At 45.5% G+C, this 14,006-nt stretch overlaps 1 protein-coding gene across 2 annotated transcripts in view; it reads left to right on the top strand.

Annotated features, from left to right (window-relative positions):
* Nucleotides 1-14,006, top strand: part of STK32B (serine/threonine kinase 32B) — a 399,639-nt gene that overhangs the window by 112,039 nt on the left and 273,594 nt on the right. The window lies entirely within an intron of this gene.

The following is a 14,006-nucleotide window of genomic DNA, read 5'->3' as shown; positions in this document are numbered from 1 at the left end:
TTGATCACCTTCCCTTAGAACTCTGCAAAGGTCACCCATCCCATACAGAATTCTGCTCAAATGTCCCCTCCCTGAATACCCACCCCACTTGACCCCACCCCAAGCATTTCATATCCACGTGCCCTTCCTGGTCCTGTTTTCTTCAGTGTACCTGTAAATCCATTAAATGCTTGTTCATTTTTCCTTGTGGTTGTTGGTCTTATGCGTGAGAACATAGGCTCTGTGAGGGCAGCAATGTCTCCTTATTGTTCACAGTTTGATCTTCAGTACTTACTGAGTGCAACTGTATATATGTAAAGTATAATACATATACACATATATATTTACACATATATATGGAATTTATGTATATAATGCATATATACATGTGCATATATACTCACTGAGCAGTATATATATACATGTATAAATACATTAAGCAAAATATATATATGAGCACACATTTATAAATATGCATGTATTCATACCTAGGAAACAGTGTACATAGACATGTGTATATGTATATAGCATATACACATGTATGTATATGCATATATCTACACATATATATAAATGTATAGTATATATAAACACACATATCTATATACATATATACCTTCTAAGCAGCATATATATCTATACATCTATATACATACGCATTAAGTAGTATATACACACGTGTATTTGTGTATGTATAGTCATGTATACATATACCCAGGCTTCCCCAGTGGCTCAGTGGTAAAGAATCCATCTGCAATGCAGGAGACTTGCAGGAGACACAGTTTCAATCCCTGGGTCAGGGACATCCTCTGGAGGAGGAAATGGCAACCTACTCCAGTATTCTTGCCTGGAAAATCCCATGGACAGAGGAGCCTGGTGGGCTATAGTCCTTGGGGTCACAAAAGAGATGGACACAACTGAGCAACAACAACAATCCATATACCCACCATTCACATAGAGTGTATAGATACATACACACACTCATATATGTATATGTATGCCCACAAAGCAGTACAGTATATATTTACATACATGTATATATATATAAGCACACATATATGCATATATATACACTAAGCAGTGTGTATATTTATGTTCACATACAATATTTATTTACATATACAATGTGTATATAATGCATATGACATGTATGCTACATAATTAAATGAATGAATATTATATAAATGAGTGAAAACCTTGATAATTAACAAATTAACTGATAAGAGTTAGTTGACCGGTTTATACTGACTGCTTCTGGATTAGGGTCCTGAGGAGAATTTCTGCATCTCCCTTGCTGCAAACTCTCATTTTTCACAGAGGCCCCCTCTCTCTCTCGAGGCTCACTCTCCCCGCCTCACAAGTTCCTTGTGACCCCTTGGAAGGTGGAGCCAGTGAATGTTTTTCTTTTGCTCCAGCAGAGAAAGTCCAGGCTGGAGTACTCTGCTCTGAGTCAACTTGAAAGTCGACAGGGCTTAATTATTTTCAAGGGAAGGAGGAAGATACCTTTGGGAGAACTTCCTGAGAAGTTCACTTCAAAAGTGTCTTTCTTGGATTAGCAAATGGGCCCTGTGCTTAGAGAGTCATAGGGTTGAAGCAAAATAAACAGAGAGTTAATTAAAATTCATGGAATAGCAGAGGCAGTCTGCACATAAAACAGGAGAAAGTGGAATAGTTATATGATAATAGCTTTTTATGTCCCTCAAAGGCAGATTCTGGATAAAACTGAGCAGGAGTTGCACAGATGATAATTCCAGACTCCACACTATCTTATTATGCAATGATGATCATTTCCACACACAAGCATATTATTAGCTGTCTCGTTCCACATTCCCGACTTTTACATCTGCGTGTGAAAAACTATTTGATTAATAGCAGACTAACCAATTTACTGCCCAGACTGCAACAAATCAATTTTGCAATTTTGAGAGATTTGGTCTTATATATCTGTTTTATCAGTTTGAATGTTCAGAAACATTTAACAGATCAGCATATTTTTTTCCCTTAAAAATGTACACCATTTTGGAATCGCTTTCATCTTTTAAGTTGCTGGGCCTCTAGGATAGGAGTAGGGGTGGAAAGGACAGCAGGACTTTGAGTCAGACAGTAAACGTTTCTGCCAACTGTTCTGTCCCAATGTTCATCTGGGTACTTGTGAGGGTGTGGCAAGTAAGATGAATGAGGTCCCTGATGCCACCGAGTTGACGGTTTAGTAGGGAAGATAAATGCACAAACAGTACATGAACATGATCTCAGTGATGATAATTGCTCTGCAGAAAATGTGTAATGTGATGACCTGGGAGGGTAGGACAGCTTTCCTTGGAGGAGAGGGCAACAGTGAAGGCCTCTCTGAGATGGAGGCAGTTAAGCCAATACCTAGCTGCTAAGGCGACAGACCACGTGGAGATTCAGGGGGAAGAACTTCACAGACAAAAGCGGCCAGCCGATGCAAAGGTCCTGTGGTAGGGCCAGAGTTAGTGATGGGGTGGCAGCAGATGTGTGTAAGATGCCCAGCCAACGTTGCATCCTGCTGTAAGTGGAGGCCTGGCGCATATGTTTGCTCTTTTCAGGACATTGCAAGAGTTCATCGTTTTATAGCACAATGGTTAGACAGTTTCACCTCCAAGTCTGACAGAGCTGAGCTGGAATTTGGGTCAACCTGGTGACTCTGGGCAAGATGTCTAACTTCTCTGTGTCTCTGAAATGAGCTGTTATTCTTATGGAAGAATCAGTTTTAGAATTCTTTAACATGATGCTTTTACTGGCACCTTTCATCGTTCATGCAGGCATCTTTGATAAGGGTTGGAATCCATTTCTTTTGAGTGAAGTGTTTATTCCTTTCATGGGCTTCCCTGGTGGCTCAGATGGTAAAGAACCTGCCTGCAATGCAGGGGAACCTGGGTTGGATCCCTGGGTGGGGAAGATCCCCTGGAGGAGGGCATGGCAACCCACTTCAGTATTCTTGCCTGGAGAATCCCATGGACAGAGGAGCCCGGCTGGCTACAGTCCATGGGGTTGGAAAGAGTCAGACAGGACTGAGCAACTAACACGCACACACACTTATTCCTTTCATATTAATTAGTCCGTGTTTGGCTTGAGGCACGGGTTAGAGGAATTTGCTGGCTTCCATGGACTGCTTTAAGAGCTAAATATCAGAGGAAATGCAGGCTCACTCGCGAATGGCTTTCAAGCTTGGCCAGAGCAAATGATCCATTACTGACCAGTTTATTAATAACAGACGTCATTACTGATTTGCATTTCCCATTTTCCCACAATGACGTCTCAGTCCATCTTCTGGATGAGCTTCCCAAGGACTTTCTCTGCCTATAAACCGGTCCCAACCTTGATTCATCCTAGAGAGTACATTCCAGGATAAGGGGGTTAGAAGTAACAGGGCTGGTCCTGGACCCTTGTCCCCATGACTCCTTTTGGCATTTCCTAACAAAGCAAGTCCCTTATGACTCCTGAGGAAAACTGTGTGCGTGAGCAGTGGCAATAAATTATTTATAAAACACTCTTGGAATTACCTCCACACTCCTCTCCACCCTGTTGTTAGAAAAACATTCCCCTCCCCCCAAACACCATATCTTCCATGTTGTATGTTTGTATGTTATTTCCTTTATTCATTCATTCACAGTTGTATAGCTGGGATCCACTTTTTAACCCTTCTGTATCTCCCCAGTGTCCTCAGGACAAAAGCCAACCATATTGGCCTGCTTGTGCCAATGTGACAAAATTCCACAGCCTGAGTGCTTAAGCCACAGAAGTGGTTGTCTCACAGTTCTGGAGGCCAGAGGACACCAGCCCAATTGGATCAGGGCCTGCCCTCATGCCCTCATTTTAATTTAATTACCTCTTTAAAGGCCGTGTCTCCAAATGCCTCACATTCTGAGGTACTGGGGGTTAGGGCTTCACCATGCAGAGTTGGGGAAACACAATTCAACCTGCAACACCAACCTTTTAAACATGCCATGCAAGGCCATCTGTCTTCTGCTCCTCACATTTGTTGCCTTGGTTTTCACCACGGTCTATCTCCATGATGTCTGCCCTGCAGTGTCTCAGGTGAACGGGAGTGAGCATCACCTGATACAGATCAGAACTCACAGATGCAGGGTCCATGGGGTGCACTGTTTCTTAGCATCCCAAGGAGAGGCCAGTTCGGTTTTGAGTGGACCTGGACACACCATGGGGCTGTGCCCCAGGCAAGGGATGCCTCTCCATTCTGCTGACTGGGGACAAATACTTTAGAATCAAGTACCATGCAGTTCGAGCTTCCTGTGCTTACATTTTAGTGGACTGTGGAGAAAAGCCAGATGCCCAGCCCTGGAGGCCTCAGTGGCTCCCCAGGCCCAGGAGAAGTTGACATTAGGTGGTGACTTGTGATCCTGGCTGATTCATTGCCATATGTATTAGTCAATGTTCTCCAGAAAGACAGAGCTAATAAGAGGTATACAGGGAGAGATAGAGATAGGGTTATTTACGTAATTAGCTCACATCATGATGGAGGCTAGGAAGTCCAAAATTTGCAGGATAGGCTATCAAGCTAGAGATCCAGGAAGTTGCTGATATTGCTGTGCAAGATCAAAGGCCATCTGCTGCAGAATTCCCTCTGTTTGGGGAAGGTCGGTCTTTTGTTCTGTTGAGGTCTTAAATTGATTGGATGAGGCCCACCCACACTATGGAGAGCAATCTGCTTTACTCAAAGTCCACTTGTTTAAATTCATCACAAATTAATTTTATCTAAAAGCACCCGGTGGTAAAGAACCTGCCTGTCAATGTAGGAGGTGCTAGAGATGTGGATTTGGTCCCTGGATTGGGAAGATCCCCTGGAGGAGAGCATGGTAACCCACTCCAGTATTCTTGCCTGGAGAATCCCATGGAAAGAGAACCCTGGCAGATTACAGTCCATAGGGTTTCAGAGAGTTGGACATGACTGAAGTGACTTAGCAGGCATGCATGCAAAAGCACCTACACATACAGAATCCTGTTTGACCATATACCTGGGCATCATGACCCAGCCAAGCTGACACATACAATTCACCATCACATCAAGCAATTGTGAAATTGTTCCTGAGCTCCTTGGTGGGCCAATTCTGCACATCTCTTCAACATTCTCTATTCTTACCTTCATAACGTGTATGAATAATGGTCATAATCAAAATGGTGGTGGTGGTGGTTTAGTCGCTTAGTTGTGTCCAACTCTTGTAACCCCATGGACTGTAGCCTGCCAGACTCTTCTGTCCATGGGATTTTCCATTCAAGAGTACTGGAGTGGGTTGCCATTTCCTTCTCCCATAATCACAACAATAATAATTTAGTAAGTGCTTATCATGTAACCCTCAAAATCACCCACTAAGATAGGTACGCTCCTACCCCCATTTTACAGATGAGGAAGTTGAGAGCACTACTAACATACATGTTCCAGCTCTCTGTGTTTGCAGAGGGACTGTGCCCTCTCCTGGCAATGCACTTCCTTCCTCCTCCTCCCACACTTCCATCGTCATGACGCCAACCCTTGTTGACTGAGAAACAAGGAATGTTCAAATGCAGCCTCTTCTAGAATGCCTTCTCCTAATCATAGGTCCTGGTTAGGATTCCTCTTCTCAGGTACCTTAGCTTCATGTGCTTGTCCGTCTCACAGCACTGCTCTTTCTGAAGTAGTAATTATCCATTCCTCCAACTAGCTAGCCAGCCACAGAGGTCAACTAGTTGTGCTTGGCACTGTTCAAGTCACTAAGTAGAGAGCAGTGAATAAAAGAGAGAAAAATCCCTGTTTTCATGGGGTTTACACTATAGCAAGGGAGACAGACAAAAGGGAAACAAACCCAGAAGCATGTTTGGTGATGGGAGCTGGATGACAGGGGACACAAGTAGGGGGGTGGGGACTGAGGAGGGATTGGCTCGTTCACAGAAGGAGTTCAGGGATGGCTTTTGGGATAAGGTGACTCATGGGCAGAGCCTGAAGGAGGTGAGCAACCAAGACCGTAGATGTGGGGAAAAGCGTGGTAGACAGGAATGGCACAGAGGCCAGGGTAAGAAGCGAGCTGGGAGGAGAGTAACAGGTAGAAGTAAAGGGGGGCTGGGGCCATGCTGTATGGGGCCCAGGGACCTGAAGTGAGGTACTTTGTCTTCACTCTTGAGCATTGTTTGTTTATCCCATCAAATCTTGAGTGCTTAGAGCCATGTCATATCTTCATGGTTAGCACAGTGCCAGAACCATGGCAGGCATTTATCAAATGTTTATTGACTGAAATACTCATCCAAATGAGTATTTTCACAAAGCTAACTTTTGATCACTTTAACGAGGCTCCATAGATCATAGCCTTCTGCTTCTCATAATCATTCTTCCTTGTATTGTCAGGATTCTTTGGCCACGCCGGCTCCCGGCAACAGCCCACATGGAATTTCTGTGCCATGAAAAATCATTGTATAGTTTGTATATCAGATGAAGATGTTCTCAGGAGTGAGAAATAGAAAATCTGCCATTGGAGTGGCTTAAACAAAGAGGGTTTATTTTCTCATATAACAAGAAGTTTGAAGGTAGGTGGCACCATGGTAACAGTTTCAGTATCTCTGAGGCTGTTGTAGCCTCAAGATCACAAGCGGCTGCTGCAGCTCCAGACGTTACATATGTGCTCAAGGTAGAAAGAATAAAAGTGATGCAGAGGAGAAAATTGGAATCATCTGTAGCTATTACCCTTTATGCAGAAAGCGCAAGGTCAAAAGGAGAATAAAAGTAGGGAACAGGAGAAAATTGAAACCATCTGTAGCTATTCCCTTTTATACAGAAAGCAAAAGCAGAAGTCAAAAAGCAAAAAGCAAACTTAGAAGTCAGAAACAGTCTAATATCTCACGGGTCAGAACTATGGCCACTTCTGGCTGCAAGTGAGTATTTAATAGTTCATACTGCCTCCTTGAAGAAAATTGTCCTATTATAAAGGAAGAAGGGAGAGGATGCATTTACGTAGTTAACAATCATTGTCCGCCAAAGGCAATCTTCACGTCAGATATTTGAACAATGGTACCCAGCATGACCACTCCCCTTTCAGTTCAGTTCAGTCGCTCAGTCGTGTCCAACTCTTTGCGACCCCATGAATCGCAGCATGCCAGGCCTCCCTGTCCATCACCAACTCTCAGAGTTCACCCAAACTCACGTCCATCGAGTCGGTGATGCCATCCAGCCATGTCATCCTCTATCGCCCCCTTCTCCTCCTGCCCCCAATCCCTCCCAGCATCAGGGTTTTTTCCAATGAGTCAAATCTTCACATGAGGTGGCCAAAGTATTGGAGTTTCAGCTTCAGCATCAGTCCTTCCACTGAACACCCAGGACTGGTGTCCTTTAGGATGGACTGGTTGGATCTCCTTGCAGTCCAAGGGATTCTCAAGAGTCTTCTCCAATACCACAGTTCAAAAGCATCAATTCTTCGGCCCTCAGCTTTCTTCACAGTCCAACTCTCACATCCATACATGACCACAGGAAAAGCCATAGCCTTGACTGCTACTGCTACTGCTAAGTCACTTCAGTCGTGTCCGACTCTGTGCGACCCCATAGATGGCAGCCCAACAAGCTCCCCCATCCCTGGAATTCTCCAGGCAAGAACAATGGAGTGGGTTGTCATTTCCTTCTCCAATGCATGAAAGTGAAAAGTGAAAGTGAAGTCACTCAGTCGTATCCGACTCTTAGCGACCCCATGGACTGCAGCCTACCAGGCTCCTCCATCCATGGGATTTTCCAGGCAAGAGTACTGGAGTGGGGTGCCATTGCCTTCTCTGATAGCCTTGACTAGACGGACCTTTGTTGCTTTTCAATATGCTATCTATGTTGGTCATAACTTTCCTTCCAAGGAGTAAGCGTCTTTAATTTCATGGCTGCAATCACCATCTGCAGTGATTTTGGAGCCCCCCCAAAATAAAGTCTGCCACTGTTTCCATTGTTTCCCTGTCTATTTCCCATGAAGTGGTGGGACCAGATGCCATGATCTTAGTTTTCTGAATGTTGAGCTTTAAGCCAACTTTTTCACTCTTCTCTTTTCATCAAGAGGCTTCTTAGTTCCTCTTCACTTTCTGCCATAAGGGTGTTGTCATCTGCATATCTGAGGTTATTGATATTTTTCCTGGCAATCTTGATTCCAGCTTGTGCTTCTTCCAACCCAGCATTTCTCATGATGTACTTTGCATATAAGTTAAATAAGCAGGGTGACAATATACAACCTTGACATACTCCATTTCCTATTTGGAACCAATCTGTTGTTCCATGTCCAGTTCTAACTGTTGCTTCCTGACCTGCATACAAGTTTCTCAAGAGGCAGGTCAGGTGGTCTGGTATTCCCATCTCTTTCAGAATTTTCCACAGTTTATTGTGATCCACACAGTCAAGGCTTTGGCATAGTCAATACAGCAGAAATAAATGTTTTTCTGGAACTCTCTTGCTTTTTTGATGATCCAGAAGATGTTGGCAATTTGATCTCTCATTCCTCTGCCTTTTCTGAAACCAGCTTGAACATCTGGAAGTTCACGGTTCATGTACTGCTGAAGCCTGGCTTGGAGAATTTTGACCATTACTTTACTAGTGTGTGAGATGAGTAGAATCGTGTCGTAGTTTGAGCATTCTTTGGCATTGCCTTTCTTAGGGAATGAAAACTGACGTTTTCCAGTCCTGTGGCCGCTGCTGAGTTTTCCAAATTTGCTGGCATATTCACCTTATTTAATCCTGATTTTTTTCACTTTTCCCCAATTTAGTTTTCTCCCCCGCTCAGATTCTTGCTCCTACAAGCATAACCAATGTCTTTAAATGTTACACTACAGCTGTACATCAATCAACAGGATTTGCTAAGTGCACTCAAGCTGAGGATGGGATAGGCAGCACAGCAAAGGTCAACTGAATCATGTACGAAGAAGCATCCAGGCTGGTCCATGGAAGGGCAGCACCAGCCTTTGCACTTGCAGAGTCCTGGGTTCCCAGCACAGCTCTGGATTCTCTGATTCTGGGGTCATCTGTTTGCCCAGAGCCAGGCTTGCCTGAGCTGAAGAGTGGGGTTCACAGTCCTGACCATAAAGGTCACTGAGGATGCAGCAAGATCCTGAAGACTCCAGCAAAGTGATTCTCAGCTGGCCTGCACGTCAGATTCCCCTGGGAAGCTTTTTACAAAATACACCATCCTAGGACCCTCCCGGACCTCTGAGGATGCTGCAAACTGAGGTCATCAGTGCTGTGAATGAACAGTCCACTGGGGACTACTGGATGCCAGTGTGATGGAGATTTTCAACACCCAGCGGTCCCCCTTCTCTGCCAAACTGGGATCAGTTCCCAGATTTCTGACGCACAGTATGCTGGCCACACGTCTTTCTTACGACAAGTCGCCTGAAATCCATGCTCACTAGCATTTATTTATTTGCCCCAATAAATTGTAATTAATAAATGATAAATCAATTCCTAACTGAATTAGACTAATGAGGGTTGTTAACTGCCAGTCAGCAGCTGGAGTGGCTGTGGCCAAACTGCATGTAGTCTGCCTCATTAATTGTGGTTTCTGGTGGAAGGGAGTCTGTGCTGCCCTGCTGAGGAGTGCTGGGGCCACCTGGGACCCACCTCCTCTGTTTGGAAGTTTCCCAGCACCTGAGCAGAGCTGACCGTTGGTGAGGAGGGCTGATGTTGCCTCTGGAGCACCTGTCCTGAGCCCAGGAGGCTGAGATGCTCAACCCCTCCAGGCAACATCCTGTATCAACCTCCCTTCCTTATCTGGTACCCAGAGTCAGATGTCCAAGCCCTATGCAACTCATGAGCTCTGCTTTGAAAGCTCAAATTCGAATCCCATTTTGAAGAGTCTCCCCTAGCTCCTGAGCTGTCTCTGAGCTGCAGTGAGTGTCAACTTCCCCCTTCCCTGGGAGGTGAGAGCCATCTCTCAGCACCTTCGCCCACCATCAGTTATACCAGCGAGAGCTGGGGACAGGGTAGGGGGAACAGGGGCTCTTCCTCTCACATGGGTGTTGCCCAGACCCCATGGAATCACAGCCTCAGCTTTTGGAGATGATGCAGTTGACTGGACTTCAGGGCTCCTAGCCCTGGCAGAAGTCGCGTCTGTTCCACACCTTTTCTGAGAAGACAAATGAAGAGTGACGGAGATGGGAAACCTTAATTAGTAGAATGATCCACCCACCATGTGTCTGCCTGCAGATGTGGATCTCAGGGCTGTAGAAGGGTCTCAGATCCCTGTGGACCAGGGCCCCACAGGGCTTTTGTATAGCACATCTTTGCCTCCTGTGGTTTTATACAAACTTAAAGTTTGTTGGTAAAGTTTGTGAGCCTTCAACCTCAATGCCACTAAAGAGCCTCTTGATGAAGATTAAAGAACACAGTGAAAACGCTGGCTTGAAACTCAACATTCAAAAAAGTAAGATCATGGCATCCAGTCCCATCACTTCATGACAAATAGATGAGGAAACAATGGAAACAGTGACAGACTTCATCTTCTTGGGCTCCAAAATCACTGTGGATGGTGACTGCAGTCGTGAAATTAAAAGACACTGCTCCTTGGAAGGAAAACCTAGACAAACCTAGGTAGTGTATTAAAAAGCAGAGGCATCATTTTGCCAACAAAGGTGCATATAGTCAGAGCTATGGTTTTTCCAGTAGTCACATATGGATGTGAGAGTTGGACTGTGAAGAAGGCTGAGCACTGAAGAATTGATGCTTTTGAACTGTGGTGTTGGAGAAGACTCTTGAGAGTCCCTTGGACTGCAAGGAGATTAAACCAGTCCATCCTAAAGGAAATCAACACTTAATATTGATTGGAAGGACTGATGCTGAAGCTTAAACTGCAATACTTTGGCCACCTGATGCGAAGGGCTGACTCACTAGAAAAGACCCAGATGCTGGGAAAGATTGAAGGCAGGAGGAGAAGGGGACGAAAGAGGATGAGATGGTTGGATGGCATCACTGACTCTATGAACATAAGTTTGAGCAAAGTCAAAGAGATAGTGAAGGACAGGGAAGCCTGGTGTGCTGCAGTCCACGGGGTCACAAAGAGGCAGACACGACTGAGCGACTGAACAACAAGAACTTCGTGCCGCTGATGTACTGCCTAGAAAAACACTCATTTGGAGGTTTCATGAAATGTGCTCTTTAAGACATTAAGATTCGGGTGACATTTATCATCCCCCAGATGCAGCCAGGCTCTCTCACATCCTCAGTCTTATTTAGTTTCATCCCAGTGGGGCAGGACGGGCTTTGATAACTCAGTTCAGACAGATGCTGAGACAGAAGCTCAGAAAGGCAGCAAGAACCAGAGTGGGCATTGGAATTCAGGCTTTTGTCCATCATCTTCTTTTTTTGTTTGTTTTAATGGGCTCTGCTAGGTCCTTGTTTGCCGGGAGCCGGCGAGAGACATTCCACTCGTGACAAAGGTCATGAGGAAGGGGGCTCGGCATACGCAAAGGCGGGATCGAGCCTCGGGAGTGCCCCCGGATATTCTCGAGCATCTACCCCCCAAAAAACCAGAGTCTGCCTACTTTATTGCTTTGTGCTCTCACCTCTGACTTTACTGGGGGCTGTCCCCCACCACCATCTCACTCTCTCTGTCAAAGAGTTAACTTACAGCTCCAATTAATAAAGTTCCTGGGCAATTAGCAGTGTTTAAATCCAAACCCCTCAGATGGCTCTCTAACTCGCCTGACAAGTTTACCCGGACACCTACAGCTATGCATACGATTGTTTACAGTCTCCCAGCCTCCAGAGGCACGGGAAGCTTAAGATATTCAAATAGCTTAGAGCCTCTCAGAGAATTAGAAACTGTCAGAATAAAACTAGTAAAAGATTTCATTGATGAGCCAATGTTTGTTGCCAAGTTTTCACATCCCCTGAATTGTATCCTTGAATGTGCATTAATTAATATAGTTGGTATGTAGAAAAAATAAGTAGTGGCCTGGTGTTAGTAACTTTAGACCCTTAAGGTAGTAAATTCTTTCCTTTGTAAACCCATTACACATCCACCCTATAGGAACGTAATCTTATCTTCGGAAGATGGCGCCAAACCTTAAAATAATTACTCTTAGAGAAAATAAGTCTTTGTTGATAAGTCCTTGTCAAGAGTCATAAAATGTTAATAGGCCTCTGGCCAGAAGATGATGTAAATCACCTAAACCATTTGTATACGATAAATCTGCAGGAAAGAAACCCTGGTTTTTGATAAGCATCAGAGACTGCTGATTTTGCATCCCCTATTATCCTCTATGTGTAACTTAGGGTATAAAAGCCCCTGTTGAAAATAAAGCTATGGGCCTTGCTCACCAACGCTTGGTCTCCCCATGTCATTCTTCCCTTTAACTTCCAGCTGAGTGTCCATCTGGAGCGTGGATATCCTCTGCGACCATTTATTTGCCTGGGCTTCTAAGACCCACTCGAGAAGGTGTCTAAGGTGGGGCACCTTCCGCTATTCGAGAGGGCGCCTGCGGCCTCCGTGGTCAGAGCTAACCTGGTGTCACGGGTTATATTGATTTTCCGCGTAAACCAAGCCACTCAGCTTCTTTTCTCCACTGAATTTTCCTACTGAGCTATCCTCATTCTATTCCTCTTTATTATCTCTAATTAACATTTGAATAGGTCGCCTAGCCGTCTCTCCTTCGAATACCCTGGATCAGCCGGGGCTGGACCCCGGCACTTGTTGCCGTGCAGGCTTTTCTCTAGTTGCAGCGAATCGGGGCTACTCTAGGTGTGGTGCACATGCTTCTCAGTGCGCTGGCTTCTCTGGTTGCCAAGCACCAGCTCTGGAGTGTAGGGGCTTCCGTTGTTTCGGTTCCTGGGCTCTAGAGCATAGACTCAGTAGTTGTGGCACAGAGGCTTAGTTGCTCCATGGCATGTGGGATCTTCCTGGACCAAGGATCGAACCCAGATCTCCTACATTGGCAGATGGATTCTTTACCACTGAGCCACCAGGAAAGCCCCCACCGTCTTGTATCCGCCTCAGATTCACAGCCTGTTGGGGCCGAAAGAGTCCCAAGGTCCAATAGATGAGCAACTTGGGCTGCCTGGAGAAAACCCTGAACTCCCAGGCTGGCGACCACATCCCTGGTGTTATCCATCACAGCCCTGTTTCCCGGGAGAAGCATTGTTGGTGAAAAGCACCGGCTGGAGGGGCAGAGAGCCTGAGTTTGAGTCCCAAGGTGTGAAGAAGGTCTAAGACCTTTCTGTGTGTCTCTTCCTTTATCTGTCAAGTGAGGGTGTTAAGAGTAGTTACTGTACTGAGTTGAACAGTGTCACCCCACCCCCAAATTTACATGATGGAGCTGCTAGCAAGGGCTTCCCTTGTAGCTCAGTCGGTAAAGAATCTGCCTGCAGTGCAGGAGACTGGGGTTCAATCCCTGGGTTGGGAAGATCCCCTGGAGAAGGAAATGGCAAGCCACTCCAGTATCCTGGCCTGGAAAATCTCATGGACAGAGGAGCCTGGTGGGTTGCAGTCCATAGGGTCACAAAGAGTTGGGCACAACTGAACGACTAACACTTACTGACTTATTTACCTGCTAGCACGGAGCATCCAGGATTGGTAACAACATTTAGAAATTAGAAGAGGCCAAGAAAGATTCTCTCTGAGAGCCTGCAGAGGGTACGGCCCTGCCAGCACTTCAATTTGGAGCTTCTGGCCTCCAGAGCTGTGAGACAGTAAATGTCTCCTGTGTTGAGCCCCCCAGTCTGTGGTCCTTTGATGTGGCAACCTGGGGAAAGGAAGACAAAACCCCGTCAGGATGTTGGGAACACGGTATCTGTTCTTCCTGCTAATTTTTTCCAGTGACACTGTACTCCTTGCTGGGTGTCCTAAGGCTCCATGTCCTCCTTTGTATCTTTCCTTTTCCTTGAACGTCTCTTCTTTTGACTTTGCCATCTTGCCAGCCTTTCATGACTCCCCTCTGGCATTAGCGCCTCCAGACAGCCTTCTCTGACAGCAGGTCCCCCCTCCCACTGCAGCCCCTTGTGAGTTAGGGAGTTGCTCCAAAGTCAAAGTGTTGTGGATTTGACACTGAGAAGCTTGTTGAACTCT

Source organism: Bubalus kerabau, chromosome 7 (assembly GCF_029407905.1).
Source record: "Bubalus kerabau isolate K-KA32 ecotype Philippines breed swamp buffalo chromosome 7, PCC_UOA_SB_1v2, whole genome shotgun sequence".
Classification (NCBI taxonomy): Eukaryota; Metazoa; Chordata; class Mammalia; order Artiodactyla; family Bovidae; genus Bubalus; species Bubalus kerabau.
Note: the sequence above shows the minus strand (reverse complement) of the source record. Positions and strands in the feature narration are given on the sequence as shown.